This window comes from Acanthopagrus latus, chromosome 23 (genome assembly GCF_904848185.1).
Source record: "Acanthopagrus latus isolate v.2019 chromosome 23, fAcaLat1.1, whole genome shotgun sequence".
Taxonomy (NCBI): domain Eukaryota; kingdom Metazoa; phylum Chordata; class Actinopteri; order Spariformes; family Sparidae; genus Acanthopagrus; species Acanthopagrus latus.
The window spans coordinates 20,518,142-20,532,228 of record NC_051061.1 but is presented as its reverse complement, the minus strand read 5'-3'; the positions used below and the strand labels follow the sequence as shown (position 1 = coordinate 20,532,228).

At 43.0% G+C, this 14,087-nt stretch overlaps 1 long non-coding RNA gene across 1 annotated transcript; it reads right to left on the bottom strand.

Moving 5' to 3' along the window:
* Positions 1 to 4,282: 4,282 nt before the first annotated feature.
* Positions 4,283 to 12,124, bottom strand: LOC119013733. The gene is made up of 3 exons (XR_005072811.1): positions 10,939 to 12,124; positions 9,068 to 9,220; positions 4,283 to 5,040 (listed from the first exon to the last, which is right to left on the bottom strand). It is a non-coding gene; the product is annotated as an uncharacterized LOC119013733 (long non-coding RNA).
* Positions 12,125 to 14,087: the final 1,963 nt, after the last annotated feature.

The following is a 14,087-nucleotide window of genomic DNA, read 5'->3' as shown; positions in this document are numbered from 1 at the left end:
CCAACCATGCACGCTGATAGTGGCAGCGCTGGACAGAGTCATGGAAAGACAATTCGATTCACAGCACACAAGTGATAAATGCAACAGCCACATGGTGAACAAACAATGTGAAAATTAGATTAGTTCCCTTTGATTTAATGTTCTGATGTATCATCTGATGAGTGTATGATTTTAAATGTATGCTCCATGTGTATATTAACTGAAAGTAATTTAACAAATGACTGCAAATATCATCAGAGTGCAAGATGTGGAAAAAGTACTTGAGAAAACCATCAAAAGTATCTGATTTTCAAGAGAAATATCAAAAGTTATTTCTTGTCAGTAATTGTACTTTAGTATCAAAAGTAAAAAGCACATATACTAGGAGGAAGTCAGTCAGATCATCATATTCCATATTCAGCATTTTTCTTGTCATAAGAGTTGTTTTTTTTAAATTCAATAAAATAAAATAACATATTTTGAAAATTCACTGCCTGATCTCTGATGCAGCCATCTGCAAAGTTATTGATCATTGATCAGAAAAATGGAAATGAGTAAAAAGTACAATATTTGCATCCAAGTGTAAAGTGGCGGAAAGTGTTTGTGACTTTGTTTGTTTATGCCTAGTTCAATCCCTTTTTACTGCCCCAGGTAACCGAATCTGCTGGCCACCTGCTTCGACCCAGCCGTGCCCAGGTTTGCTCTTTCCAACAAAGCCTATGTGACCTCTACATCAGTCCAACTCACGTTCTCTGCTCCCCACCACTCCTCATCTGCATGCCTGTGTCTTTGAAACCCCCTTTGTGCTTTTCCTTTTTATTTTTTTCCTGCGGCGGGCCTGTTTTGTGGGTATCTGATTTCTCATGCTGCAGCTTGTGGCCTGTGGCTGGACTGTGACGTTTTCGTTCTGGTTTTTAAAACTTCTGTAGCCATACACTCTCGAGGTTGTGACCCCTGTATGTGTGTGAGTGACAGGAAGGAACGGAGTCTTTTAAGAGGATTTACTGTGAATTAGCACGCTGATTTGATGCTCTTTTTCATCGTGCTGTGTTCCGGCGAGAGCAGACCGCCCTGGCCCCTGTACAGATGGGCAGATTGCATTTCAGGCCGTTTTTAAAAAGCCTGGCGCACAACGGATATATTTCGGCAGTGTCATTGGTCAACTGTCACATCTGTCCACTATCGTCTTTTGAAGTTGAAGTTTAAGACAATGATTGTTTAAAAATGTAATCCCTCTCCATCATTTATCATACTAATCCCATCAAACCTCGTGGTATTCTAACTTCACAGACAGATCAACACAAGTATGTTAAATTAAGGGTGTCCGGCCACAGCTGGAATCCCCAAACTACAATAGGCAGCAGAAAACAGCACCAGTCTTTCTTGTGTTTTCTTTAAGTTCAGATTGGAAGGAAGGGCACGATGGTTGCTGGTGAAGTGAGCCAGCTCTCTCTAATCAGTTTGGAGGGCAGCTGTGTAGCAAAGACTCAACAGTTACCATCCAGCTGGCTCAGACTCTGGGAACCAGAGCAGAAGGCTGAGATGCACCATTACAAGCCTGTGCATGGTCTCTCTCTCTCTCTCTCTCTCTCTCTCTCTCTCTCTCTCTATTATTTTCTTTCTCGCTCACCCTTCCCTCCCTCTGTTTCTCTGTCACTCTCACAAAAACACAGCGAGATCACACCAAATTGCACTAGGTTTCTGACTTTTACCCCCTGGTTAAACTATAATCTGCGGTTCTGTTCCAGGCCTTCTTCCAGCTTTTACAGCGTCATGTGGTTCAGGATTCCCACATTACAGAGAACTGCATGTGGTGTGGGCTGCATGTTCCGTTTCCTGCAGATTAACTTTGTATGCCTCCCCTCGCTCTTTACTGTGACAGACTGAATCAATCTAATGTAAATATGCATTCCTAACTCTCAACAAACCTACAGCCCCCGAAAACCAAAAGCCCACCCCCCGTTTGGTTGAAAGTGAGAGAATTCCACCAGGAGATCTAAACCTCCCTCTCTCCCAGATCTCAGGCCTGCCTTCCCACAGGCGCCCCGGGCTCAATGACTTTGACTTCCCACATTTAAGAGTGACTAAAAAAAGCATCTTCAAATTGCAACCATAAGTTGTCTCTCTTCTCCTCCTCCCACACACACGCTCTTACAATCCTAATGGGGGTCCTAAACACTGGGAAAACTCAATTCTCAAGTGAAAAAATGAGTCGTATTTCCTGTTTCACCTGTCATTCTCTATATCAACAGCACAGTAACACTCTGGGAAATGTAGGCGATGTTGTTCTATGGGATGCATACTGAGTTGGGGCTTCCAGTGAGAAAACAAGTGGACCGGGGAGGGATGAAGGAATAGAAAGAAAGAAGAGAGCACGGAGAAGGAGCCTCCTGGCTGACTGCACAAAGGGGTCAGAGGTCCGTTCCCTGAGGATATGTGAGTTTGACTCCTCCACAGAATGAAACAGATCCACTTAGTGAAATCACTTCCTGTCGGTGTTTTCAGGGTGGTAAGAACCTGGGCAACAACATGGCACAGCAGGGAAGAAGAAAGTTTGTGTCAGAGGTTTGTGATACAGAGCTTGAATAAACAATCAGGGTTTGACTGTCGCCATTCATCTATCGTTGAAAATGTACATTGTGCAGGAGTTGTCGAGTAAAGTCTCTCGGCCATGTGTAAATTTATCTACAGTACAAGCTTTATCTTGCTCGTGGAGTTGTTTTAAGCTCGATGGTGCGGCGGGGAACTTGATCTCTGTGAGATTGTCTGACAGTTTATCCTTCACACTCATCCCAGCAGAGAGAGAGGGGGAATGGAGCGTGATAGGTGTGTTATTGTTGCATTTTCAACGAAACTATGCTGGCCCATTCATGGGGCCTCTCCGATAAAGTTGACATCAGAAAGCCTACTTGACAACTGCAGTCTTATCTCGCGTTCCATGTAGTGGGCCCACATCAGGGTTCATGGAAGTGTTTACAAGCTTTAATGCGAGACTGTCAGGAAGCAGACTACGCATCCCTCGTTCATAACAGAGCAGGGGAGGGGGAGAAGGACCTCGTGGTCAACACCAAGAGCGACGTGCAGCTTGATAAGTCCGGCAGATTCAGACAAACAAAACGAGAACCGACAGCAATACAGCAAACAACAGTGATGTGAAGGAATGAAATATGACTCTAGAAAAGTGATCAACAACATGCAGAAAGCATCCCGGACAACTAACGATGAGATGAAGACAACAGAAAGATGACTTTGTGATATCTGTTCGGGGATAACAGATGAAAAACAGTCTTTTGGCCAAGTCTGGTGTTTACAGAAGTCTTGATTATAACTTATACTGTTTCTTTTCTGTTAAAAAAACCAATAAAGGATCAATGTACTGTTCCCATAACTGAAAAATGTGTGCTGATCCATATTCTTTCAGGCTGCGACGTAGTCCCAAACATATCAAACCCACCGAGGCTCACAAGCAACGTCTAATCATCAGCTCTGGGGTGAGAAAGTGAGCACTTTGCTGGACATTTATGTTTACTGGTCCCACTGGAAACATTCTGCCAGAGCTTGTAGCTACAGCACAACTGTCACCAGCCCACTAGTGTCCCGTCACACACCACTGCTGCTGAAAGCCCCTCGTCTCATCTGGCTGACTGTTGAAAAAACACACAACTCTATGAGGGTCTTAGTCAAACAGAAATATTTAATAAAGTCTGTCATGGTCCATAACTCACAATCCAAATGGCCCTCAGTGACCCTTTCTTCTTCACACATTAAGACCTAAACGCACTGTTACATTGACATAAACTGTATCACGACGATATAACAGTCCATGTTGGAGGATAGTTAATGCAGGAGTCCTTTGCTGAAACCACCAAAAATCTTCAAACAATCTGAGGACAGCAAATAAATATAGAGAAGGGTTGTGTGACCTTGTATAAAAGAGCACTAGAATACTACAGTCTTTATAGCTGTCCCTACATTGGCAGTAAAACAAAGTCATCATCTCCAAACTGTGGAGCCACAAAGCATTTCCATGTCCTTGAAACCTGTTAATGTTAGCTGACAAGTCAAGCTATCAATTCCAAAAATAGGGGAGCTTTTGTCTCCGTGCTGCTCTAATGCTTCATCTCTTTATGTTGCACATGTGTGCGCATAAGTCACATAAGTCACACCCACATACAGAAAAAAATCTGAACAGAAACTCAGGTTATAACCCCACTCTTGGCCTTCTGCAGTGGGGTTGTGAGAGAGAAGTTTGTTTCCCCGGGGTCTCTCCCACGCCACCTCCCTCACCCCCCCCTTTCCCCTCCTCTGTATATGAGAATAACCATAAATCACAGCAACATACAGCTTCGGCCAGCGCAGAGCTAGAAACTCAGTTACACCATCAGGGTTAGTCTCAGTGGTGTTGCAGAACAGACACACCTTTTGCAATAGGTTTTAGATATGAAAGTTGAGTCATAGCTGCAGTTGTGCTTTGGAGTAAGGCTCAAAAGTGCCGAATGCAGTGATTGTTCTGGCTACAGTCACAAACTCAGGCACGCAGACACACTCACACCCCTCCTCCTTTTCTCCCTCACTTGAAGGCCAAAAACAACTATACGCGTCCCTCTCTTGGGTTTCATTAGATGGAAAACATAAAAGATAAATAAATGAACTAACCCCAAAATTGTTGTGCTTGCGTGGGAGAGTTCAAAATGCCCCAAAATAGTCTTCCGTAAGACCAGAGGAATGAGGGTCTGCATGATTTCACCATACAAGGGCCTGTTTTCTGCACCCAATTCCCCGCTGAAACCCTCAGCCATACTCGCCATAGTGATCAGTCTGCCACGGGGACCAGGCCGCTGTGGCTTCTGCACATTTCCTTTGTTCTTTTGTTCAGCAACATTCTCTCTTGTGAGTACAAACACTTCAATGCACACTCAGCCACATTTGCGGCCAACTTGTCTTCTGCTCTCTCAAAGGGTGCATCTGTATTCAATGAAAATGTTCCTGGGTTCTGCTGGACGGAGTGGCTCCTGGTAGACTGATTGTGATGAGGCATGTCCCTGTTTCCATATGTACACGCTGTTGAGCAAACATGCAAGCGTGCATGCAACAGAAAAACAAAGAGAGACATGTTAGAAGATAGACAGTTAAATAGACAAATGGCAGCAGGTTGCACATGGCATCAGTTTCCAGCACAGTTGCCAGAATAAAATGTTTGTATTGTATGTTTCTGTGAACAAAAGACATGTTGAAATTTGTACCTACATTTCTATAGGTGCAGTTTTTACATTATTGTACATCTATCTATATAAGGCTTGTGGTCTGGTTAGGTTCAACCACTTTGTTAGTGTTAGTAAAAGTTTTTACTTTTAGTGTTGTGAAATGTGAAACATGGTCTCAAACAGCAGCCGTTGCTTCCTCAGCTGCCGCCCCGCCTGTAAATCCACCACCATCCCCGGAGGTCTGTACAAATGCAAGTAAGGTATGACCAGTGCAGAAACGTTAGCGGCGAACTTAAAATTCTCGGCAACTGGGCTGTTTCTACAAACCAAAGTTTTATTAAATTTCTCATATCAACATTTTTGTAATGGGTGTGCAATCACATTCATAGTACATGTGTATACTCGAGGAGGAGATGGCTGCCAAGCGAGAGACCACTGCTTGAAACAGCATTTCAACATCTGTAAGCGAGACACCACTGGGCATTTTTAACGAGGGACAACACCAGGTAAGCCAAAACATGATGTTTCCTCGGGCCTCACCAAGTGGTTTTTGTGCCCACCAGACAACAATCACAGCATTGTCAAAACATGTAATCAATAAAATGAACTCAAAGAAATATGATATTGCAAAATAAAAAAAGCTTAGAACAATAAAAGAGAAGTTTCAGCATGTCCGTGGTTTTCAGAAATGTCCATTGCCAACATTTATTTTGGCGACAGAGTTGCAGTTTCCTGATTACTGTAGTAAGTCTTTGAGAAGTAATATGAGAAGTCACTCAACTCTGCAGAAGCAGAAGCGACAGAGAACTTTACATGGTTAGCCAGAGATTCAAACGAGCCCTACCTTTTAGACGACACTATGACTCATAATGACACACAAACAAGTTCATACTGATCAAGTCCAGACACCCTTGTTTTCATCGCTTCAATCACGCTTCCGTGTCGCTGCACCCACCTTCATTATTTCTGTGCACACTTCTGACAATTGTACTGCTTTGTTTGTACTTACATGCATGTGTGTACAGATTGCGTACATGTTTTTCTGTGTGTATATCTATACAGTGCTGTGTGTGTGTGTCAGTAATTCGATATTTCTATGATGTCAACGGCGCTGTCGCAAACCTCATCAGCCCGCTGTGATTGCAGGGTTTGTCTGTCAGTGGCCAACAGATGGATCCAAGTGACACAAAAGCATATACAGTTAGCGCCAACTGAAATACTTGTCTGGCTCAAGAGAGTCAGTGGGGATAATCCTGTGTTCCTAGACCCTCTGACCTCCAGACATTTAGTAGTGTTGGCACGTAGCTGGAGCTGTCAGCCCAGCATCTATGGGAGATCTGTGTTTAATTTGCAGGAGCGGACCTTGCCAGAATACAGAGAGAGAATGAAAAAGAGAGAGGGAGTGGGGGAACTGAAGCCAGTACTTTTGTCTTTGTGTTTGAGTGCCTGGTGGACCTGCGTTTCTCAACTCTGAAGAAAATGATAAGGCCGTGGCTGGAAGTCTCTGAGACATGTGTGTATGTGACAGACGGAGCCATTTTGAGCCCTTTCGTGGTTCTGTGTGTCTGCTGTGGAAAGAGTTGTGCAAATGGTTGTACATTTCAGTATGTGGGTGTGTGCAAGGTTGCGGAAAAGAGGGTTGTTACTGTGAAACTGAGTAGTTAATAGTCTGTGTTTGTCTGCAGATTACTCTGGCATGGGCCTGGGCACACTGGCCTGGGAGAATCCACCACTCTCCAAGATTATCCAACTGTGAACTCATCCCAAGCAGCTATAGTAGGCAATCACGGAGAGCTGCTCGTCTTAAAACTACACATGGTACACAAGACAGAGCAACAAATCCTCACTGACGGTTCCTTTGTAGAAAATGTTGTTTTACTCTCAGTTGCTCAGTTTGTGTGTCCAGACTTGTGCGAGGGGGTGTGTAGGTTTGGGGTTGAAAGTGACAGGTAACGGTGATTTCTGTCAGGTTTTTCTGGTTCTACGCGGTGACTGGGACAGTCAAGCTGAGGCCTGCCTTCTCCCCTCCAGCCTGGGAACCACAGCAGCGATGCCTGCTTGCCTAAGTACCTGGCTGCTCTCGCCCGGGAGCTGTTCCCATCCCACTCATCTGTTTATTATTTTCCAGTGAGGGCCTGTGTCGTAAGAGGGGAAAGGTGGGGGTGTATAGAGGTCAAGGCGGAGGGAATATTCTCCCGTGTTTCATTGATAACATCTCTAGGGACCGAAACGATGGGTTTTTGAATAAGTCAAGTCATAAATATATCTGATAGAAACTGGGAAACATGTGCTCTCTGTAGCAGATTTTGAGGTTAGACCCTGCAATTCGTCTTGTTTTATGAGGCCTGGACTTGGAGGTAAGTGGTTTCGAGGTGAGGTGTGTTGCATGGACTGCTCCACCGGCTGAGTTGCATTATGTCAGGAACAAAACATATGAGGACACTAACCCCAGGCGACAAGACACAGAAAACAAAGCTATAGAGGAGTAGCACATATATACACACTGCACATAATAGACCCGCAAGAATATCCCAGCTGACATCATGTCCTCCTTGAACTCTTGCCCATTTTGGCTGCAAGCTTGAACACCTAGTTTTGCCTGACGGTAAACATTACTCATCTGCTGAGGTGTCACACTTCCAGTTAAGATGATTGTGTAAAACTTGCGCATTATCAAGAACCTTCCCTGTGACAGTCACAAACACACAGCCATTTGTGTTTTGGCAGAATTGTGCAGCTGGTTCTGCCCTGAGGGGTTTTTGGATAGAGTTGCAACATCAGCTTTGGGTTTTGTGTGCTGTGGAGAGTGGGCACTGGGCACATCTGACCTCCGACCTTCCCACAGCCCCAGGAGGAGTTGCCTTTTTACTGAGAAAGGGAAGACCCTCATGCCGGTCCCACATGGCTCTCTAAAACTCACATTCCAAGGGATGCTTTTCCCACCATGGACCAAACACATCATTCTGTTGTTTCCTGGCTAAAATCCAAAGAAGTGGGCGATCCCATGAGTGGGGTCCTGCCCAGTGCTCATGGCAGACCTGACCTTCAGTAAATGCCACAGTTGGACCATTCTCTACAGGTCAGGGGAAAAATGGAGAGGGCCTGGATCTGGGAGAAAGGTCTCGTCCCTCTTATATGGCACAGAAACATTTTCATTTTCAACTGTATTCATGACTACATTCCAAGATACGTGACTCTAAAACATAAGTCAAATTCTGTGTGATGCATTTTAAAGAGCAATTTTCAAATGTTAAAAAAGTTGGATGTTGTAAAATCATGCCAAATTTCTGATTAGAGTGAAATGATTTGTGTGACATCCTTCCTGATGTCTAATATTCCTATCTTCAAGTTTATCTAATAACATTGTTCCCCGACTCTTGAACTCTCGAGATTAGTTTACATGAGATGGGAGAATGTTCCAGGACAGAGTCATCTCATGTTTTTGTTTACCAGAGATTCTCATCATGTATTTGATTTTCAGCCTCATATTAAGATGGTTTGAGTCTAAAAAATAAATAAATTAACAACGAAGAAAACCAGGCTTGTTTCATGTTCCCATTACTGGAGACTTTGGGGCACGCACACACTTTATACTTGTCCCCATCTCTACTATAACACAAACAAATGTTCTCCAAAGACTGCTCTCTAATCTTGTCACATCATCAACATGTGACATTACAGAGTGTGTCACTTAGTCGTTGAATTATCTTTGCTTTTATACCAAACAAAACTGGTATGCTATTTTCTTTCTTTCTTTCTTTTTTACTGCTTCTTTGGCTTGGAGTAATTCCAAAATGTTAAAAATGATCCTGCAATGAGTAACGCATTTCTATTTTTCTATTCCTTTATTAGTCCTTGCTGCCACATGTTGGGTTGGACCTTACCTATTTTAGAAGCAGCGGGCAGCTGCAGTACAGAGGCTGGGGACCAATTCCAGTTCTGCGGCAAGTAGGAGTTCAGAGCAATGGTCTGAGTGTTCATATTTCCTAATATGCTTGTTTTCAGGGTGGTTGGAAACTGGAGAAGCGAGAGGAAACCTATGAGAGAACATAGATAATCCTCGATGAGGCCTCAGTCTGCTATGGTGGGTTTCAACACTTCTTTTTGCTGTAGCCAATTTTCTTTTAAATATTTGGATAATCCATGTTTAAGTTGTCTTTGCAAATGATTTTATAAAACTTACAAACACATACAGACACCTCTGTAGGCCTGCTTCGCTAGTAAGAGCAGACTACGGTTGGTGCTTTTTTGTACTGTCTCTTCTTTTGGGTTTTGAGGTAGGTTTATGTAAAAATCTGCTGTCTGTTTAAAGCTTGAGTCAATAGAAGCATCTTTAAAGAATAGATGGTGTAAACATGCAAATTGGCTGTAAATACTTCACATGCAGTCGTGCTGGTGGTTGAGTTTGACTGGGTGAGTATTTATACATTTTGAAAGACGTGGTTAGTGAATGATCCACAGTTTACAGCGGTTTCACTGTATAACAACTAAAAACAGGACATATTTTTACATTATGGTAAGAGAAACAGGACATGTTTACTGTAGGAGGAGCATTGAAAAAAGGAAATTGTTGACATGTGTTTCTAAAAACAAAACGGTTCAACACAACCCAGAAAAATGCACAATATCACTTCATGTATCTCTTGGCTACATGCAACAGTAGCCTGCATTCAGATGTGCATTATTACAACAAAACCTCAGGATTTGAGCTGTGCTATTCATTTTATATGTCATATTCAAACACACACTTGGCTACTTTTCATTTGATCCAACCCCTATCAACTGATCGGTTCTGTATGCAGAATAATTAGATGAAAAACACTGAAAAAGACACTGCACATTAACACAATGCAGTAACAACAACTCTGAACCAAAATTAAAATGTCCTGTACAGTCAATAAAGAGCAAGCGGTGGGTCGAGTGTACAGTGCAGCAAAAAAACCAAAAAAACCACCTTTGACAGCATGTGGAGTGACGTAGCCCGCTCTGGATAGTGTTCACATTAATATGACCACATGAAGTACATACATGTGTGCTTAGAGCTGAAAATAACTCTGAAGGATTCAGAAATGCACATACTGTACTTGCATACTATTTTGAATGACAGTGATGATGATTTTATTTATATTATGTCAAGTACAAGTTATGTAATGTAAACTACACAGACAAGCCTCACACTTGGGGCGTGTAGTTCAGCAGACATGTATGCAAAATGATTCTGTGTAAGCATTTGTGACAGTAAAACTTAAAATGTCACTGTATAACATAACCCTAACCCTCACTATGTAACTATGTAACAGCTCAGGGTCTCCCAGTCACATTAATAAATACAAAAGATGTAGTTTGATGAAGCTTTGAGACATTCTGATGAAAATCTGACGTGACTCACGGTTGAGGTAATGTATTAAAGTTTTATTCTCACTATGTCAGTCTGACATGTTATCTGTTGTTTTCCCAGAAGCTTTAGCAACAGATAAACAGCATCATTTGCTTGATTAAATGTATGGATTTTCCTGGGTTGAACATTGTTGGAAACATTTGGGATAAAGATTGAATGCAGGAATGTTACTTTAATCTTTCAGTGAATAACTCTTGGTCACCTTATTACTCTCCCTCTTTTTCTTTTTGATGTATCTTAATTTGTTTAGATAAAAATGATGAATGATGTTTGGATCTGGAGCTGAGCCGTATAGTGTGAACGTGCTTCCTTTGAGTAAAGAAACTGTCATCCAGGACATGATCAGGATATGACCACCTTGTATTCACCAGGAATCCAGCACAAGTCTTCTCCCTCAGGGATTCTCTTTACATTTGCAACACTTCCCCTCCGGCAACCGAAACCAGGCTTTGCACAGACAAGCAAAGAAAATGTATGCCAGGCCTCAGTGTCTGTGCCCGAGGGAGAGCTCCACACCATCTAGATGAGCAGATTAGAAAGAAAGAAGATGAAAGAAAGAAAACAAATCAGAGGCAAAGGTGGAAGGAGGGGATATCAGTACGGTGTGAATTTCTCTCCGCTGCACTAATAAACAAGCGTAAGGAGGAGAGGGGATACAAAAAATAGAAGTGAGAATGAGTTGAGATGAGAGAAAATAGAAATCTAATTTGTAGTGTTGGCTAATAAGAGTGAGAGAGAGGGGGGGCAGCAGGGGGAGAGGAGGGAGAGCAGCCAAATGACAGAGGCGTGTTTGTGTTCTGATTAGGCTGAGCCAAATGGAGGCGGCTCACCAATGGAGATAACCAACAAAGACATCTCTTCACTGGGGACAAATCTATGAACATCTTTTCACGGTCAATAGACGGAGGCATTCTTTTGTTTTGATGAAGGGGGAAAAAAAAAAAATTAAAAAAAATCAGCCTTAGTGGATCCATGAATGCAGCACAAGGTTTACCGTTCATCTTCTCCAGAATGAAGCAGACAACGAGAATTCCTACTATTTTTCGCCTGTGTCTAGGGGCATTAAAGTGACGGCCATTTTCTTTAGTCCTTGTACTTAAGTGGGCCGCCACTTGAAGCTATGTTATGATTATGTTCTTACGATCTAAAATGTTGAATGTCTGTTCACTCTCACCCTGGCTGCCAAGATATGATGCGCTCAAGCTGAATAAACAATGATGTGGGCTCTTTGGGGTAAGACAGGCTTCCTGGCATGGGTGTGCCTACACCCTGTTCGCTCTCTCATCTTAATGGAAGGCGACAGTGAATAGATCAGATCCATGGCAGTGCTGCCGATGGGGTTCAGACTGAGGTTTTCCCTCTGGCAAGGAAATAAGGCTGGGACACAGCCAGCGTTGCCAGGCGAGGACAAACTTAAATACTGATAGACTCTTCGATGAGGTCACTGTCTATCTCACAAAGACTTTCTATCTCTCTCTCACATTAATTCTGTCTATCTATCTATCTATCTATCTATCTATCTATCTATCTATCTATCTATCTATCTATCTATCTATCTATCTATCTATCTATCTATCTATCTATCTATCTATCTATGAATCCTACACGCATCCACATCAACACTCAGTTCGCTTTCTGACGCGCTGCCCCGAGGCAGAGGAGAAAAACACGTCTATCCTTGGGAAGCTAATTAAAAGGATAATCATCCCCTCGGTTGAAAATATTCCCTCCTTGGTGTCGGTCAAACCAGAGAGCAAATCATACGGTTATTTTTCTGTAAATTACAAATATAAGACGCTCCTCCACACCCGATTCCCAGACATCTAATTACAACATCGAGAGAGAGAGAAACAACTGATCCGTGGTGGAGGAGGTTAGAAACCCAAAGGAAAGATGATATGTTAGAGGAAGAAATGTGATTGCAAAGAATGGTGAGAAAAGAGTGATTTCTTTTTAGCGCTTGCACACATCACACGCATTGTGTGCACTCACGCGGTGTTGGTGTTTTTTTGGGTTTCCTTATCTGTTTATCTGTTTTTCTTCCCGTTGGACCTCATCCTGCCCTTTGGCTTGTCTCACCCACAAACTGGAGTTTCAGGTTTTTGTTTTTTTTTAACAAAGTCTGTTCATTGACGTCAGCGGCTATGCTGTCAGACTCTTCTGTGGAATATAACACCATATCTAACCTCATTGTCCACAATTTAAAAAAAGACAACAACAAGAGAATCACGTTACCTCGGCTCAGATTACATCATCTCTAATCCCAGCACAATCAACCATCATCCCCTCATTTGAGAATTAGAATGCTTGTTCAATTGAACCCTCTAATCACAGAGTTTCACCGTCATTGGAACTGGTAGTTTTGAGAGAGTGAACAGAGCGGAACAAAGCGATGCCGTAGTGGGCAAACTGAGTCCCAGTCTGGAAATTCCTGCAGGATTGTTTATGTTCTGGAAGAGCAGAAGGGAAAGGGCACAACGCTAATGTTGTAATGATGACAATAGCGGTTCTGTGCCTGTAAAACAATGTGTATGACTGGCAACGCAAGAGCCAAGATTCTTTTGATTTACGTTCTGACCTCCAAACGATCCTGAATGGCCTTACAAACAAGCAGCTACTCAGAACGAGAGATGATGACCGCCCCCCCCCCCCCCCCACTCCCTCTCTGAGCGTGAATAAACAAGTGACCCACGTTGGGTCTGTGAGAGGTCACTGCACAGCGGAGTTACGGAGATGGACGGAGGAGAGGGCAGACAGACAGTGGGCCTCAGAGGGACAGAGAGTGTGTGAGCAGGAAGGAGAAGAGGAATGGACAGAGAGGGAGGGAGAAGAAGAGATAGATGTTGTGTGTTTGTTTCTCTCTGTGGCCTCTGCTGCCCTCGTGGACCCGGCCGCCGCAGGGCAGCCACGGGGCAACTTAGGCTGCTGCTGTTTTGACTATATAAAGATTGATAGCTCCCCACAGACTCCACATCAGCTCTGTGTCCCATGTGGTTTCCCTCGTACCTTGGTCCTTACATACTTTGGTCTCTGACTTGATGACAGGCTGTGTTCAGAAACACATTAATGTCTTTCAAAAAGAAAATAAATAAATAAACAAGGCGTTTATCGCTCGCAACTGCAGAAAGAAAAATGCCCAGTCAACATTTTTATCCGTTCTGGACTGTGGTGATGTGATTTATATGCACTCTCCTGACTCCAGTCTTGAACCGTTCAATGCACTAAATCATTGGGCCCTTAGGCTTCAGAACGTATTGTTGTTTACTATATGAGAAAGATGGGTGGCAGCGAAAAGAGAAGAGTGCTGCATTTTTATATATTCACAAAGCATTTCTTGGTAAAGTGTGAAGATATCTCCAAAAAAGTGGAACAGTTTGCAAAAACTTGCCAAACGCCCTGTGAATGACAGTGTTTTCTTTGACTCACTGTTGAGCTGGGTTTTATTACATATTAATATACATGTAGAATATGTATTTCATGTTTTGTATGAGATGTAAATTTGTATG